Below are 16244 nucleotides of genomic sequence, written 5' to 3' on the forward strand. Positions count from 1 at the left end.
GGCTGGACTGGAACAGTGCAGGCAGCCGGCGGTGTGGGCCCCGGGAACAGGGACGGCTGGACTGGAACAGTGCAGGCAGCCGGCGGTGGGAGCCCCACAGCTCCCGACCAATCACCTCCACGCCCGGGAATCCTGCGACCCGCCCCATGGAAGATTTCCTTGTGATTGTGCTCGCATCGGCCGATTAATGACCTCTGACCTTTCGCGCGTCGCTGGAAGTCACGTGGTCTGGTGCGACGACAGGTGACTCGGCAATTGGCTTGGGCCATCCCGCCTCTACATCTTGATCACTTGGAGAGGACTAGTGCAATGACCCGGATTGACGACAATTTGCTGGTAGAGGCATCGTTTCTGGCCGCAGTGATAGAGCGGCCCACTTCATCGTCGATAAAGCGGGCCGTTGGTAATTTGAAATGTGAACTTAAACCTAAGTTAATACAGGACAAACTGTCGTGGTCGGTGATCATTTACAGCTATCATCCATAGGGCAGAAGCACGGTCTTAAATGATAGCTCGCCGTAAGTTCCCGCGAGCACATTTGTACTTTTGGTTGGGGATGACCATCAGAGACATCCCAGCACACTGCGGATATTTTAATTCGTGGATGTCCATGTCGGACTCTGGGCGTCGCTCGTGTGTTCGGCGATGGACTCAAGTCACCACGACTTGCCATGGGGGAAGGCCTGACCGTCGCGATTTTGTGACCCCTACACACCTCCCGGCCGCCCCTGCGTCATTGCGCCGCACCCGCCGTGACCCGCGACCGGGCATACGCGGCCGCCGCTGGCGCCGACAGACCACCGTCGGCACCGATGGACCACCGTCGGCACCGGCAAACCACCGTCGGGACCGACGGACCATCGTCGTGACCGGCGGACCGCCGCCGGTGCCGATAGACCATCGTCCGCTTCGACACACCATCGTCGGGACAGGCAGACCCCCGTCGGGCCTGACAAACCGCCGCCGGCACCGATAGGCCGCCGTTGGGACCGACGAACCGCCGCCGGCACTGACGGACCACCGTCGGGGCCGACACTTCAGCTCAGCCGCGCCGTAGCTCACACGGAATCGGGGTCGCCGTCTGGCCGGGCGGCCGATTGCGAGTTACGACCGGTCGGCCCGCGCCCCGGCGGCCGTCGGTCAGCCTTAGCGTCGGGCCGCCGGTCAGCATCAGCGTCGGGCCGCCGGTCAGCATCAACGTCGGCCGGTCAGCCTCAGCGTCGGGCCGCCGGTCAGCATCAGCGTCGGGCCGCCGTTCAGCTTCAGCGTCGGCATCAGCGTCGGGCCGTCGGTCAGCATGTCGGGCCGTCGGTCAGCATCAGCGTCGGGCCGTCTGTCAGTATCGGCGTCGGGCCGTCGGTCAGCATCAGCGTCGGGCCATCGGTCAGCATCAGCGTCGGGCCGCCGGTCAGGCTCAGCGTCGGGCCGCTGGTCAGCATCAGCGTCGGGCCGTCGGTCAGCATCAGCGTCGGGCCGTCTGTCAGCTTCAGCGTCGGGCCGTCGGTCAGCATCAGCGTCGGGCCGTCGGTCAGCATCAGCGTCGGGCCATCGGTCAGCATCAGTGTCGGGCCGTCGGTCAGCATGTCGGGCCGTCGGTCAGCATCAGTGTTACCAACCTCAGCCAGAGCGGCGAACTTGTCCGGCAGAGGGGCGGGCGGGGGGGGGGGGGGGCTCTGCCTTCGGGGCCGCGGCTGCGCAGCCGATCGTTCGGTGGACGCTCGACGTCGGGGGTATTTCAGCCGCCGGGCCTGTGGCGGCCGTTAAGTGACCCGCCCGTCGTGCTGCCGGGGATAAGCAGGCGCTTAAGCGTCGTCAAATGGAGTGGAGTCACGTTCGCGGCGCCCCCTGGCGGTGTCCGGAATTGAAATGGTGTAGCCTTTTAGACTGCCCTCCGTGGGGGGGGGGGGGGGGAGGGAAGAGGGGAGTGAGCTTTTGCCATGACCGCTTTGCGCTTCGCCGCTTTGCCGACGGTTTGCCCTTAAGCTCTTGGTTGATCGAGAGATGGGCGCCAGCGGCACTGATATGTGGAAGCGTTTGCCGCTAGCCTTTTGAATTAAGGACGTCTTCGGCCTAGCTCATTAACGTAGGTCACATGCAGCACAAAATACAACGCAATGTTTCCGGGAAAGAAACGAAAGTGCCACCTGACAGGCTGGCAGCCCTTGCACCTGTGTGTGGCGGCCGTGCTGGCGGAGGGCGCTGTTGAGCCCTGCCCGGGGCTGGCCCACCCCGACCCCGACCCCGGCCCGGCCGCCGAGGCCGGCCGGGCCGCCAGCACCGGACGCCGTATCACTCCCATCGTGCAGATGCGATCGGCCCGACCCGTGCCGTTGAGTCGCTCTCGGCGGCGCGCGCGTGATTTAATCGGCGTGGGTTGCGTCGCGGAGCCGGTCCCACCGCCCCCGCCGGTCCCCACCGCCCCCGCCGGTGCCGCCGCCCCCGCCGGTCCCCCGGGTACCCTCAGACGACCTGCCCGACGGCGGGATGAGTTCGCCCGCGCTGTCGCCTCCAGACCCCCAGACTGAGGCGACTGGCAAGAGCTTGTGTAACCGCTGTGGGCCGTGCTCAGACTCTGCATTTCTGTGTATTGCGCCGTCCCGTGCGTGCGGCAGTGCTGTGTCACGCCGACCCATGCTTGCGTTAAAACTGTGTGCCACGCTGTCACATGCGTGCGACGGTGCTGCGTGTCACGCCGTTCCATGTGTGCGACAGTGCTGTGTTTCACGCCGTCCCGTTCGTGCGACAGTGCTGTGTTTCACTGCCGTCCCGTTCGTGCGACAGTGCCGTGTGTTACGCCGTCCCGTGCGTGCGGCAGTGCTATGTGTGTTACGACGCCGCTCCATGTGTGCAACAGTGCTGTGTGTCACGCTGTCCCCGTACGTGTGACAGTGCTGTGTGTCACGGTCGTCCCATGCGTGCGTTAGTGCTGTGTGTCACACCGTCCCATGCATGCGACAGTGCTGCATCGACGACTCGGAGGCCATGATGGCGGTGCTGCTGGACCACGGCGCCAACGTGAACGCCGAGGACAGCGAGCGGTGGACGCCGCTGCACGCGGCAGCCACCTGCGGCCACCTGCACCTGGTGCGACACCTGGTGGAGAGGTCAGTCGGCGCCGCTGGCCAGGTCACGCACGGCCGCGCTCTGTGACTGGCTAGCTTTTGATGGTGTGGTCTCATTAATTGGGGCTGGTTGTTGTGTGCCGCTGTCAGGACCTGATTGTTTTGTCCGTGCAAAAAGTTAGCTTTGTCCTATCTGACGTGCATAGATCAGAAAAAGGTGAGTAATGTAATGAACGCCCAGAGAAAGACGTGGCCAGCGCGCCGTGGTCTAACCAACGATTTCAAAATCACTGAATGCCTCTCGTGAGCATCATAGCATGTTTGACGTTGCCGGGCGCGCGCTTAACGCACCTTTAGTTGCCCCGATGATCCCACGTAACGGAGCGCTTATCGCGCGACCAATGACAGTCGTGGCAGTGGTCGGTCTGATCGCGGGTGGCCGTCTGTCCTCGGCGAGGGATGAATGTTGGTGGCTGGGCTATACCGTGAAGCGCTGCGGTAAAGCTGCGCGGTACTGTTTGGCTCTTGAGTGATGCGAATTAGCGGATCGGCTGCACCACCGCAGGGTCGCTGGTCATTATCGTCGGGGTGAACTACGCTCAGCGGAGGCCTCGGGCCCATCGTTACTTAAAGTATCGCACTGGGTAGCGCGTTCGATGCGATGAAGTGCGCTGTGTGTGGGACTCGAACCCGAAGTCTCTCTGCAATGAGATCGGCACTCTTCCTTTTCAACTTACTCTACCCGCTTGTCCATGATCCACTTCACGTCGTCACCTAAGCACGCTGGATGTGCGACCTAGTTGTTCTCGCTGTGTGCGACAAGAGTTGCGTGATGCGTGGTGCGAAACTCGTTTTCCGCGTGGAAAGGTGGAAAGGTATGGAGAGGTATATAAAAGCGGTGGTTGATTTGGTTGGAATTAGCACATGATATAGGTGTACGTGCAGTACTAAACAGGAACAATGACCAAAGGCGTCAAGATATATTGTGAGCGACGGCTGGAAAGTAAACCAGAGTTTCCGCTACATAAGCTTCCCTGTCCGAGGGTTTTTTTAGTGGAGTTTTCAGGCCTTCGTCCGGTATGAGGCTGGTCATTGATTTGCAAAGGATCGGTCTGTTGTCCTGATACTCTGAAAGTTCATTCATGGAGTGCTGATGGAGCTTGAGATTCGAAGCGTCCGTTTTCGACACTTGTTTTTAATATGCTATGATAATTGCGTTTCCCGCACTTTTTCCATAAGGTACTTGCATAACACCAATTCTTGAGACAATTGCGAAATCGAGTGGCTGCGCAGTTGCTCGCAGCGGAGCTAAAATGTACGTCACGTGCGATGCCACTTCAGAAAAGCAAAAATGAGTCAGTTAATGAATAGGAAGAGGTAATGATTTTGGTGAGGCCTATGAACGAAGCAAATAATTACGCGTGCCTTAGGTAGGGAGTGCGATATGGTGACCTGCAGGATGATGCAGTCTTTAACGCGGCTGGAAGCATGTGCTGGTTTTTACGTTACTTTGTCGTGGGACGCATGCCTATGTCGATTAACTATATGGCGGCGGACGGGCGACTGTGAGGCTGTGACCCAGCTGCACCACTCAGCAGTGTCGCTCGGAGGGCCGGTCGGGGCCGGCGAGCGAGGAACTGGCAAACGGCGGCGCTGCATCAGCAACCGCAATCATCCGTCGGACTCCAGAGGCCCTGGAGCCCAGCCGGCGGAGCGGGTAGCGCTCAGAGGCCGCCGAACACGAGAGGCCCCGGAGCTCAGCCGGCGGGGCGAGACGCGATGAGAGGCCCCGGAGCTCAGCCGGCGGAGCGGGGTGCGCTCAGAGGCCACTGGACGGAGAGGCCCCGGAGCTCAGGCGGTGGGGCGGGACGCGGTCAGAGGCCGCCGAACACGAGAGGCCCCGGAGCTCAGCCGGCGGGGCGGGACGCGGTCAGAGGCCGCCGAACACTAGAGGCCCCGGAGCTCAACCGGCGGGGCGGGACGCGGTCAGACGCCGCCGAACGCGAGAGGCCCCGGAGCTGAGCCGGCGGGGCGGAACGCGGTCAGAGGCCCCCGAGCGCGAGACGGCCCGGAGCTCAGCCGGCGGGGCGGGGTGCGCTCAGAGGCCTGGACGGAGAGGCCCAGGGGCCCAGCGGTAGGGCGGAACGCAGTCAGACGCCTCCGAACGCGAGAGGCGCCGGAGCTGAGCCGGCGGGGCGGCACGCCGTCAGAGGCCGCTGGACGGGGAGGCCCTGAAACTCAGCCGGCGTGGCGGGGCGCGCTCAGACGCCGCGGCCTCGGCGCGACTCCGGCCGTCCGCGCGTGCTGGTCTGGGGAGGATGCGAGAGGGCACGGCAGCGAAACAGCGTACGCCGCCGACGGCTGCGACGGACGGCCCGCCGGCTGGATGAGCGGCCGCCCACCGACGGCCGGCCGGGAAGCGACGCCGGATGAGATGCGGTCACGTTTCCGCCCGCTCGTGGCGACATCCCGCCGGGAGACGGCCGGGATTGGGCCGGGCCGAACCTGGAGCCGCTCATTTGATTAGGCGGCGCTGGTCGCGCCCGGCAGAGATTGGCTGCCCGGTTACGGCCGGCTGGGGCGCTGGGCGTCACTCGATTCCTCGAAGCGGTGCCGTTGCAGAAGTTTTACGGGTGTTGCCGGGGATACGCGCACCGGTGAAGCCAGGTAGACGTTGGTAATGTCCTTGTGTGCCTTCTTGAGAGCTGGCTTGAGATTTAATATCATCTCTGTGATGTGCTGGGTATTGAGCGGTGGATTGTGGTGTCCGTTACGAAGACGGGACTCTTGGCCATGCGTTTGTATGCCTGGTTGGCTGTCACTGTGGGTACACAAAACATCGCCTCCTTGATTCGCTGGAGGCGCAGCGGGCTCTGGCCAAGTGGTCCCGAGTCGTCGAGTATTGAAGGAAGCGCCGTCTTCCCATCTTGCCGTCGGTATGCAGTGAGTTGTGACCATGTGAATGCTTCCACACGATGTTGTTGCGGAGCGCCGTCGCCACGAGTGTGTGCTGGGTGGTGGGTACTGGTGGGCAGACCGCCGGCGGTGCTGCCGGAGACGCCTACCCAGCCGCGGCCGATGGAGGGTGGCGTACTCTGAATAGCTATAGAGGTGCTGATAGGAGCGGATACCAACACGTATCAACGTAGATTGGGTGTGTGACTGGAATCGTGCTCCCTGTGAGGATATATGGTGTCATTTCGAACCGGTGAGCACAACACGAATGCGTATTTGAAGCACGCTTCGTTGAGAAAACATTCCACTGCGCTCGGCGGACGGGCTGTGGGCGTTTACACGAAATGTTCGTGTCGTCGAAGTGTCATTTGGACGGAATAATGGAAAACACCGAAATGTATCGCCTGTCGCGACAAACACTTGAATGCATCGCCTGTCGCTACGCACAGGTCAGCTTTGTGTGCCGGCGGGCACAGCGCGCCGTGTCGTTATCACGCACGCGCATATCTTCGCGATTCCGACAGATATATAACGGCTTCAGGTATCTAGAAAAGGTGAAAGTGCTTGGAACACCGACGGTAACGTGTCCGGAAACAGACTGCTTCCACAGACGCCCTGCGCGGGCGAAGGCGAGTCGCCGGTGGGTTGGGTGCTGGCAGCGTCATTGATCGCGCTCCTCTGTCGGCGGTCAGCAGACCCGTTCCCATCTGATTGGTGGCCCGCGACCGGCGGCAGCGGCGCTTGATGACTGACCCGCTCCTGGGAGGCAGGGTGGCGAGATGGGATATGGAATTGGCGAGATGGTATATGAGCTCGGTTAGGGTCGGGGAAGGAGGATAACAACGGTCTCGGATGTTAGCGACGTTGCGGTTGTGACGCAGTGGCGCAGCGGCGCCGCGACTCCGACAAGTGACACGTCTGACAGGCGACGCGCTTGTAGACGCGTGTCGGCCCGGCCCACGCGACTGGCCGGCGCTGTGGCTCTGTTGCCGACCGCGTGACCCGAGAAGAACGCCACGGACCGCCGCCCCGCCCGGCTGCGAGCCGTGCCGTCCGGCCGCGCGCCGCCGGCCGCCGAGCGAGCGGCGGTCCGGCGCGATCTCCGGCGTCGGCGGCGATGACGCGACGGCGACGGCAGCTCGCGCCGTCCGGTGACGCTGATGGGTGGCCCCGCGGGAGCGCGCGGGTCCGCAGACGCCGCCGGCCGCGCCGTGGGGAGAGATGACGCCTGTCATCGCTGGGATGATGCGCAGGAGCGGCGCTGTAGCGGGCGTGGGTGTGTTGCCGGTGCCGGTCGGTGGCTGGGGGGGGGGGGGGGGGGGATGTCTGTTAACCGTTTGCGCGAAGAAGCCGGTGGATGGATGGAATGAGGTGATTTGTATAATTGGGTGGTAATCGAGTCATCCTTACATCGAGAACCTGGTATCAGTTTGGCCACTTTGCATGCAAATAGACCGCATTTTTAATTTGACAGGCCCGGACCAGACAGCTTTATAGTAAGGTGGATAACGATTTGTTGTCTTCACTGTCTTTTTCTGTATTAACTCACGGCTTGAAGTCGCGTAGAGCAGTATTTTGAAATGGTATAAACGAGTGATGCACCTAAAATGATACAGAACCAGACTAACAAAGCGGCAAAGCGTATGGATAACGTTGCCGATGCTTCCGAGTTTTCTTCTGCCAAACGTTGCCGCTGTTCTCGAGATGGCCCAGGGACTACGCCTCCAGCACGTGGCCGTCGAGATGTCACCGACTGTGTGGTGCCATGCCATGCACTGCAGCACGTGCCGCTCACAGCACCTCCGCCTTGCAGAGGCGCCAACCTGCTGGCGGTGAACGCCGACGGCAACATGGCGTACGACATCTGCGAGCACAACGCCGCGCTGGAGTACATCGAGACGCAGATGGCGCTGCGGGGCATCACGCAGGAGCTGATCGGTCAGTGGACAGCCGGGGCTCGTCTGCTCGGTCAGTGGGCAGCCGGGGCGCGTCTGCTCGGCCAGTGGGCAGCCGGGACGCGTCTGCTCGACAGGAGCTGATCGGTTAGTGGGCAGCCGGGGCGCGTCTGCTCGACAGGAGCTGATCGGTCAGTGGGCAGCCGGGGCGCGTCTGCTCGGCAGGAGCTGATCGGGCAGTGGGCAGCCAGGGCGCGTCTGCTTGGCGGGAGCTGATGGGTCAGGGGGCCGCTGGGACGTGTCTGCTCGGCCAGTGGGCCGCCGGGACGTGACTGCTCAGGTCAGTGGGCCACCGGGGCGCGTCTGCTCGGCAGGGCTGTTTGTCCACCGCAGATCGCTTCGGAGGGCGCTCGTCGGGGGGGGGGGGGGGGCATTGTGGGCTGTCCGGCGGGATTTTGTTTAGGCGTCAGACAGAGCAAAACAATACTAGCCATGTTTGGGGCGGCATCACAGCACCACCCCCATCTGGGTGCGCAAGAGCAACGGCGGATTCAAGCGGAAGCCACGAAGCTGATGAAATTCACCTGATAAGTAATCCTGATCGATGCCGGCCCGACATTCTGCCGCCGAGGGTCTGGTCGGCACCAGGGCTACCTCCGTTTTTCCTCCATCACGGAAGTGGCCCGTGTTTGACTTGTCTCGAGTTCGACAAACAGGCCGCCATCACCAGCGATTGGTCGGCATCTGGCAGCGTTAGACCGAAGCCTGGCCTGCCCGGCCTCCGACGCGCCGGGCCTCCGGCGTGCCCCCGCCTCGTGCCGGCCCGCCCGTGCCGTCTGAGCCCCGATCCGGCCGTCCCGTCCCGTCCCGTCCCGTCCCGTCCCGTCCCGTCCCGTCCCGTCCCGTCCCGTCCCGTCCCGTCCCGTCCCGTCGCTCTGTTGTCGGGGTGGCGGCCGGCGCGCTGTACTGCGATGTCAAGTCTTACCGGGAAGCGTGGCCCGCCAGCTGCGGCAGAGCGGACACTCGCGGGCTGCCCTCGCCATCTGGCCGGCTGTATGAACCGCCAGCTACGTGACACGTGAGGCAGCGGAGGTGTGCGGTGTTACCTGATGGTGCGGCCGTCCGCCGTGTTATCCGATGTCGCCGCCGTTGTGCGGACTCTACCTCGGTGTTACCGCTGTGCGAACAAAACCTCGGTGTTACCGCTGAGCAAGCTCGGTCTCGGTGTTACCGCTGTGCGAACTCGGCCCGTTGTTACCGCTGCCCGAACTTACCGCTGCACGAACTCGGCCACGGTGTTATCACCCGCTGTGCTGCTGTGCTGTCCAGCGTGTCATGTCGTGTCCCGTGTGACAGTGCAGCGCTGGCAGCCGTGCGGCACCTGCCCGCGATGCTGTTTGCTGTGCCACTGCCGTGGCGGCAGTCCGCTGCGCCACCATCCGATACGCCGCTGTGCTGATGTTCTGCTATCAAACTGGTCCGCGGAGATGCGTTGCTGTCTGCTGTGTCGATGTGTCACGGCCGAAGCGCCGCTGTCAGCCGCGCGGGTGTGCTGCTGTCAAGCTGTGCTGCTGTCAGGCTGTGCCAGTGTGTCGGTGTCGAGTTTGCCGATGAGCTGCTGTCAGCGGCGGCGGTGTTTCTCCGCTCAATGTGCCGGGTTGCCGCCGCGCTCACGGTCTCACCACCGACGGCGCAGCTCGTCAGAATGGTAACGAGGCTCGGCTGGCCGCCAGCAGCGGCTCGTCAGGGGTGAGGGTCTGCGGACTGACCAGAGGCGTGCGCCCTTAGCGTGGCGGAGCGGCGAAGACGGGCGACGTGGAGCCGCGATATAGCGCCCCATTGTTTCCGGGCTGGCAGTTGCCGGTGATCTGTCGGAGACCGTTTGGGCGTGGTGGTGGCGATAACGGACAACGACGTGTTGCGGTCTGTTCGGAGATTTGGGGACAAAACGACGTCGTCGAGTCATTTGTGGTGAAATACGTCATTGTGGACAAAGGTCACCTTCAAATGAGCTCCTCGTCCTTCATGTTAAGCTTTGCTTCACCGACAAATCCGAACGCGTCCCCATGGCGTTTGGCATAGATCCCTTTTCGTCCAGCACTCCTGCGTGGCGTGTCTCAGGTTCCACGACGAGAGGACTCGCCACGACGGGCTGCGGCTGCGTTAGGCATGTGTGATGTCGGGCCGCGGAGGCCAGACTATGTGTTTGGGGGCGGGGGAGGTTATGACGACACGAACACCGCAGCGTTCTGCTCGTTCGGCGTTGTGGGGACTCCGTCACCTTTTGACGCAGCACGGTCTGCGCGCACAAACACTGCGTCGGAAGGACCGTCGATCGCCAGGCGGCGACCGCTGGCGGGTGATCGCCCCGCGCGGCGTCGCACTGACGCCCGCCCGCCGGCCGCGCCCCCAGAGACGACGCGCGGCGAGCTGGAGGCGGAGATGCTGGCCGACCTGCGGCAGCGGCCGCCGGACCGGCTGGAGGAGCGCGTCCAGCAGCACGCCACGCCGGTCAGTGGTCCCACCCCCCACTCCCACCCACCTCTCCCTCCGACGCTGCGGAGGGGCGGCGTCTGGTGTCGCCGGGGTGTGACTGGGAGCGGACTGTCTGCGAGAGCTGAAGCAGCTCACCGGTCTACGGCCCCCTCCCCCTCATCCCCGCCGAGCTGGGCGGGCCACCTCTCCGCCTTACCAAAAACCTAATAAACCTTACGGGGACTGGGGGCTAATTGAACCAAGACGGTGAAGGATTGGAGTTATATTGACTTGTACTTTTTTCTCACTTTGCATTCTCTTTTCAGCATTGGTTGTTGTTTTCAATTGTTCTCATTTTATTTGCGTTATTCGCGTAGGTTTTGAACGCGTATATTCCCGCCGTGTTTGCCATGGCCGCCGGCGGCGGCTGTGGGCCGCGCGGCTAACGGCGCCCTGCTGCCGGCAGCTGCACGTGGCAGCGGCCAACGGCTACCTGTCGGTGGTGGAGTTCCTGCTGGAGAGCCAGGTGTCGGTGGGGCCGCGCGACAGGGACGACTGGCAGCCGATTCATGCCGCCGCCTGCTGGGGGCACGTGAGTCGGCGCACCGGGGGGGGGGGGGGGGGGGGGGGCGCCGCAGCCTCAGCCGGGGAGGAATCGGGCAGCCCGGCTCCGGGACACGGGATCAACTGGATAGTGAAGACGAGAGGAGAACGGGACACGCGAGAAATCGGGCAGTGGGAACTGAATGATGGGAAACGGGAAAGACCAAATGGATGTGGGGGGGGGGGGGGAGGGGGCCCGGGATGTACCAGTCATAGGACCGCGGGGACACGGCGGGAGCTGGCCACTGGGCACAATGGACATGTGACGAACGGGACGGTGGGTACAGTCGTGAAAGGGCGGAGAAGGTCACGAGCATCGTCTGAAGTGGGGAAGCACGTGAGACAGCCAGCTGTAGACTAGCGTGCCGTCTTATCGTTCGGCATGATTGTTGACGTCAGTTGTTATTTCTTACGTAGATCAGTATCTAAAAACTTTTGAGTGCTTTGGTGTCATCGCGTGTCATCCTGCCGAGCCAGACTGGTCATCGCCTGGTAGGCTTTGACTCGGCGTTCGGCGCGCGTCTGCCCCCGCGTCCGTCCGCGGGCGGCCTCTGTAGCCGCCGGCAGACGCGGACCGTGGCGGCCGACCCCCACGGGCAGCGTGCGTGTTGGCGTGTGCGCCGCTGCCCCCGCCGCAGCGCGCTGACGCCGTGCCGTTGCAGCCGCGCGTGGTCGAGCTGCTGTACGAGCACGGAGCCGACCTCACCGCCAAGACCAAGAACGGCGAGACGGCTTTCGGTTAGTTGGGCTGGGCTCGCCGCGGCCGCCGTCTCGCTCGGCGGGCTGGGGCCGGGCGTCGTGTGTTGATGTGTATGTGGCTATTGATTGGCGTGCCTCAAGATTGTCTGCCGTGGCCGTCATCGGCGCCGCAGTTGCGAGCGCGTTGCATTGCGTCAGGACTGCTGTGTATGTGTCTCTGCGCGAGGCTGCGAAGGTTGAGGGCTGTTTGGAAGGCGGTATCCGTCTTGTTGGTTTTTAAACGTAACTTATCTTAGCGAGTGTCGGCTTGTCCGAACAATGCCGATCCTCTTGACGTAGCACAACGTGTGGGCCATGTGACATACTGGTGCAATTCTCCATCCTTTTGGGATTGTTGTCCAACGTGAATGTAACGTGCATTGCTTTTGGTAGCGGGACTTCAGCAGGACCTTCACAAAACCGGGGCAAAGACCCCTTTCATCAGCGCGTGCTGGCAAAAAGTACGCGGGCTTCTAGCCCAATAGCTTCGAAGGGTTTCGTCGCTTGGTTGGTCGGCCCGAGTTGGCTTGTTTGCAACGGTGAGCTGGCAACGGCTGTACGCTTACCTGCAAGTTATGGATTGATCCACACACTATTCTTGCATCTGTGGACCTGCCGTCCGAAGAGAATTGGCTAAGCACTGTACGAACATCTACGGAAAGTCGCCGCGCTCACTGGCGGTGAAATGCCCGTCGGAAGCGGGAGGGGTGGGGCACTGCTGCGGGAACGATACGAGTACCTATTAAGAGATCGAATCCTTTTGACGACCTCATCGGGGGCATCGTGCTTCGCCTCCCCAACGCCCCGCCGTCCATGTCTGCAGCACGACGTGCGGTCTCCCTGCCGCGGAGATTTGTGCGCGCCCCTTGACACAGGAAGCCGCCCGTCGCTCCGCGCGACTGCGCCACTGAGCCGGCTGACGTCATTGCCGGCGCTACGCTGCCATGCGTGGTGTGTGACGTCATGGCCGCTGGCTGGCGCACGTCCGTCGGCTGTCGCTCCATCACGTGTCCCGTCACGCTGCGATGAGCGGCACTCCCTGCAGCCGCCCGTCGCGGCTGTTGTGAGCTGGGGAATCTTGTTCTGGCAGTAATCGATCTTCAGTATACGGGGGATGCCGGCTAGTCGACGTTATCAAGAAAGCATAGGGGAATTTTCGTTCGCTTAAGTTTTGTCAATGTAGCTAATGCTTTCTTGATAACGTCGCTTAGCCAGCGTCTCTTGGAATATGACAGATCGATCGTTGTCAGAATATGATCTTTCAACTCACAATGCCGAAAAACTGGGGGCTCAAGACCTTTCTACCTAATTAGAGACGATGACAAATTGTCTTCCCAGAGCCCAGATCCAAGATCCGTGGCCGTGTGTGAACCCGCGTTCCGCCATCAGACGTGTGCGCTTATCCCAGATCCGTGGCCGTGTCTGACCCGGCGCCCCGCCATCAGACGTATGCGAGGACCCCGAGATTCGGGAGCGGCTGGAGCAGCTGAGGACCGAGCAGGAGCTGCGTCGCTCCACGGACGCGCAGCTGGCGCGCGTGCGCCGCACCCAGTCGACCAAGCACTCGATCCGGCGCACCTCCATGCGCCAGAAGACGCTGACGCCGAAGAAGGACGTCAAGGAGGAGGCCCGCATCCGGCTGGGCGTGGAGGGCTCCCTGGTAAGGCGGCCGCGCTGGCGCCGGGGGATGTGTTTGCATGTGTCGTTGTGGGATGCGTGATGTGCCGTTGCAATCTTAGGGCCGCGGCCTCTCGCGATGGTTTTGGTAGGCTGGGACGGTGGGTCTGGGGAGGCTCTCACTACTGGGCGAGATCCGAGCTCGGGTTCGGCTTCGGACTCAGACGCCCCGCATCTACATGCGCCTCACTGCGGGCACTCGCCGCGCCGTCTCAGCGTCACTGCATTTCCGTCAGTATCTCGATGCCCCGCTCAAAGCCGTCGTCGGCGAGTTACTGCGGGCTTGTCTTTTGTAGCCGGGTTATGGCAGGCTCGCCTGTTGTCGCGGTGTGATTTCGTTCGATTTACGACCCAATGGCTCCGGCCGGGCGGGCCCGCCGGAGGTGATTTGGAGCGGGCGGCCCGCCCTGCTGACTCCGCCGCCCGCGCTCTGCAGCAGTCGGCGCTGGGCGACTCGAACCGCTCCCTGGATTCGGGTCTGCTCGACCTACAGGACATCACCATCCAGATTCCGGACCGACTGGGCGGCAACAAGTGAGCTCATCTCGCCTGTCACCGACGAGCCGAGCTACTGTTTTGTTTTTTATTTGTCAAGGTGGAACTTTGCACGATGGTAAAGGCGATCGTGGTTTTGCAGACGAAAACGAAAATTAAAACGTGTCAGGTAGGGGGCTGCTATCACCTTTTCTTCATTCGGCTGAAATATGTGTGACAAAAGCGTACATGGCGCTCAGAATAGGAGCCCGAATATAGATTGTTGCCCAACGGGTGGTATCTATATATAGTATGAAATTGCTGGGACCACTGCCAAATGGCCCATCCTCAGTCGTCACCGACAGCTCCTCACTCTGAACGTTCTCATAAAGGCGGCTCTCGCGTGCTCTGCTCACGCAGACTGCTCCCACGCCGACGGCCGTCTCGCCGCGGCCGCTCGGACCTCGCGCTCAGACTCCTGTCTGCTGACGCCCTTCAGACTGCCCCCCCCCCCCCCTGCGCTCTGAGCTGCCCCCTCCCCCTGAGCCGTGCCCGACCCCGGGCCGGGCGCGCTGGCGGAGATAACCGGCGCCGGCCGCCGCCGCGTCCGCCCATTGGAGCCCGGGCCGCTGTCCGCGGTCGGCCGACCAGAATGTTCCAATTATGCAGTCGGCACGGAAGCTGAATGGCTGACGCCGGCGGCGGCGGCGGCCGGGGTCGGCCCCGATCCGCGCTCGGTGTCTGGGCTGATGAACGGGCCGGGAGACGGAGAGAGAGGGAGGGGGAGGGCGGGGTCTCGCCCGCTGAATAGAAGACGGTCTCGAGTGGAGAGACGGGCCCGCGGCGACGCAGCGCGCACCAACGGCGCGGCCGAACTGACGGTCTTTGCTCGGGGCCCGAGCTCTGTGTGAGAGGAGGGGGAGGGGGTCAGAGGTGCATTGTTGGTCGCGTCCGCGGCGGGTGCCTTCCCTTCGCCCGGCGGTGTCCGGGGTGCGGTCTCCCGGCCGCCTCCGGGGTCGCCGGGCGACGGGCGGTGAGAGGCGGGCAGCTGGGTCGGTGCGGACGTGGTGTGACGCTCGGCCGTGCCGCCAGGACGGCGGAGAACGGCGGCGTCACCGTGTCGGACGGCAAGACCAACGGCCACCAGGTCAACAACAACGACCAGCCGCCCAGCGACGGCAAGAAGCGCTGTGAGTGTGCCGACCGGTCTGTTGCCGCCGCGAGGATGTGGTGACGGCAATGTGTGGAGGGGCAGGGGCGCTGCGACCAGCGGTCATTTGACGCACCACACCCGCCTGGGGACGCTGGACCGTTCTTTTGGGGAAGGGGGTCCGTTTGTTCGGACTCGCGCGGTTTGGTGCGGTTGGACGTCCCAGGTCAGCCTCGGTAATCGTCCGAGGTCCATCGCATTGATCATGGGTACTGGGCATCCCATCGCTAATAACCCTTGAGACGTTTGGGGCGCTAATGGCCTCGGCCCGTGCGTTTCACTGGCCTGAATTGACATGTGCCAGTGTGTGGTGCACTGTTTGGCGGCTGCGGCTGCGGCTGCGGCTGCGGCTGCGGCTGCGGCTGCGGCGGCGGCGGCGGCGGCGGCGGCGGCGGTGGGAAGCTGAACAGGATCTTGAGCGGGCACGCATCCTGATGACAGGGTCGCCTGGTGGGAGCTTTGGTCCCGGGCAGAGCGCATGTGGCATAGATCAACGCATGCCACCCGGCCAATGCCTTGCATGTCTGTGATGGCTGGGCGCTGTACCCACGGTGCTGTCACCCTCGGTTTATCATGAATCGAGCTGCATTATCGTGGCTGTCGATGCACCTAACGGCTCAAACAATGAAACATAATGACTCAGCGGTAATGAGACGAGCAGCGCCTGCGCATTTGCCTTGCTTGTGGCTACGCGAATTGTGGGCTCCGCGGCCACATATGTCTAAGACGTGTATTGCCTCAGCTCAGTGGCCATGGGTCTATGTGTTACCATATTTTCGTTGGTACGCATGCGTAACTGTGTAGTTGACGATTGAGGAACGTTGGCTTTGTTTGTACGGACGCATATCGACGCTTACAGTTGTTTTCCGCCTTCTTTGTTTGTCTGGCGTGCTGGCGGCCGCTGGTGAGCGGGCCGGCCGAGCGTCGCTGCCTGGCTGGTGTCGTCGTGAGCTCGGCCCCTCTCGTTCCATGTGCCGTGTAGCGCTAGACAGCGGCTCGTCGCTCGACTCCAGTAAGATCGACATCCACGTGCACGTGACGGTGAACACGGGCGGCCCCGAGCGGCCGCCGCCGTACTCTGCCGAGCCGCCGCCGCCGCCGCCCGGCGGCACGCTTGCCGACCTGAAGAAGCAGCGCGCCGAGACGCGGCCGGCA

General features: G+C 62.9%; 1 pseudogene; it reads left to right on the plus strand.

The window, feature by feature from the left end:
* Positions 1 to 16244, plus strand: part of LOC119097923 (protein phosphatase 1 regulatory subunit 16A-like) — a 32417-nt pseudogene extending 16173 nt beyond the window's left edge.

This window comes from Pollicipes pollicipes, unplaced genomic scaffold (assembly GCF_011947565.3).
Source record: "Pollicipes pollicipes isolate AB1234 unplaced genomic scaffold, Ppol_2.1 Scaffold_4740;HRSCAF=5597_pilon_pilon_pilon, whole genome shotgun sequence".
Taxonomy (NCBI): Eukaryota; Metazoa; Arthropoda; class Thecostraca; order Pollicipedomorpha; family Pollicipedidae; genus Pollicipes; species Pollicipes pollicipes.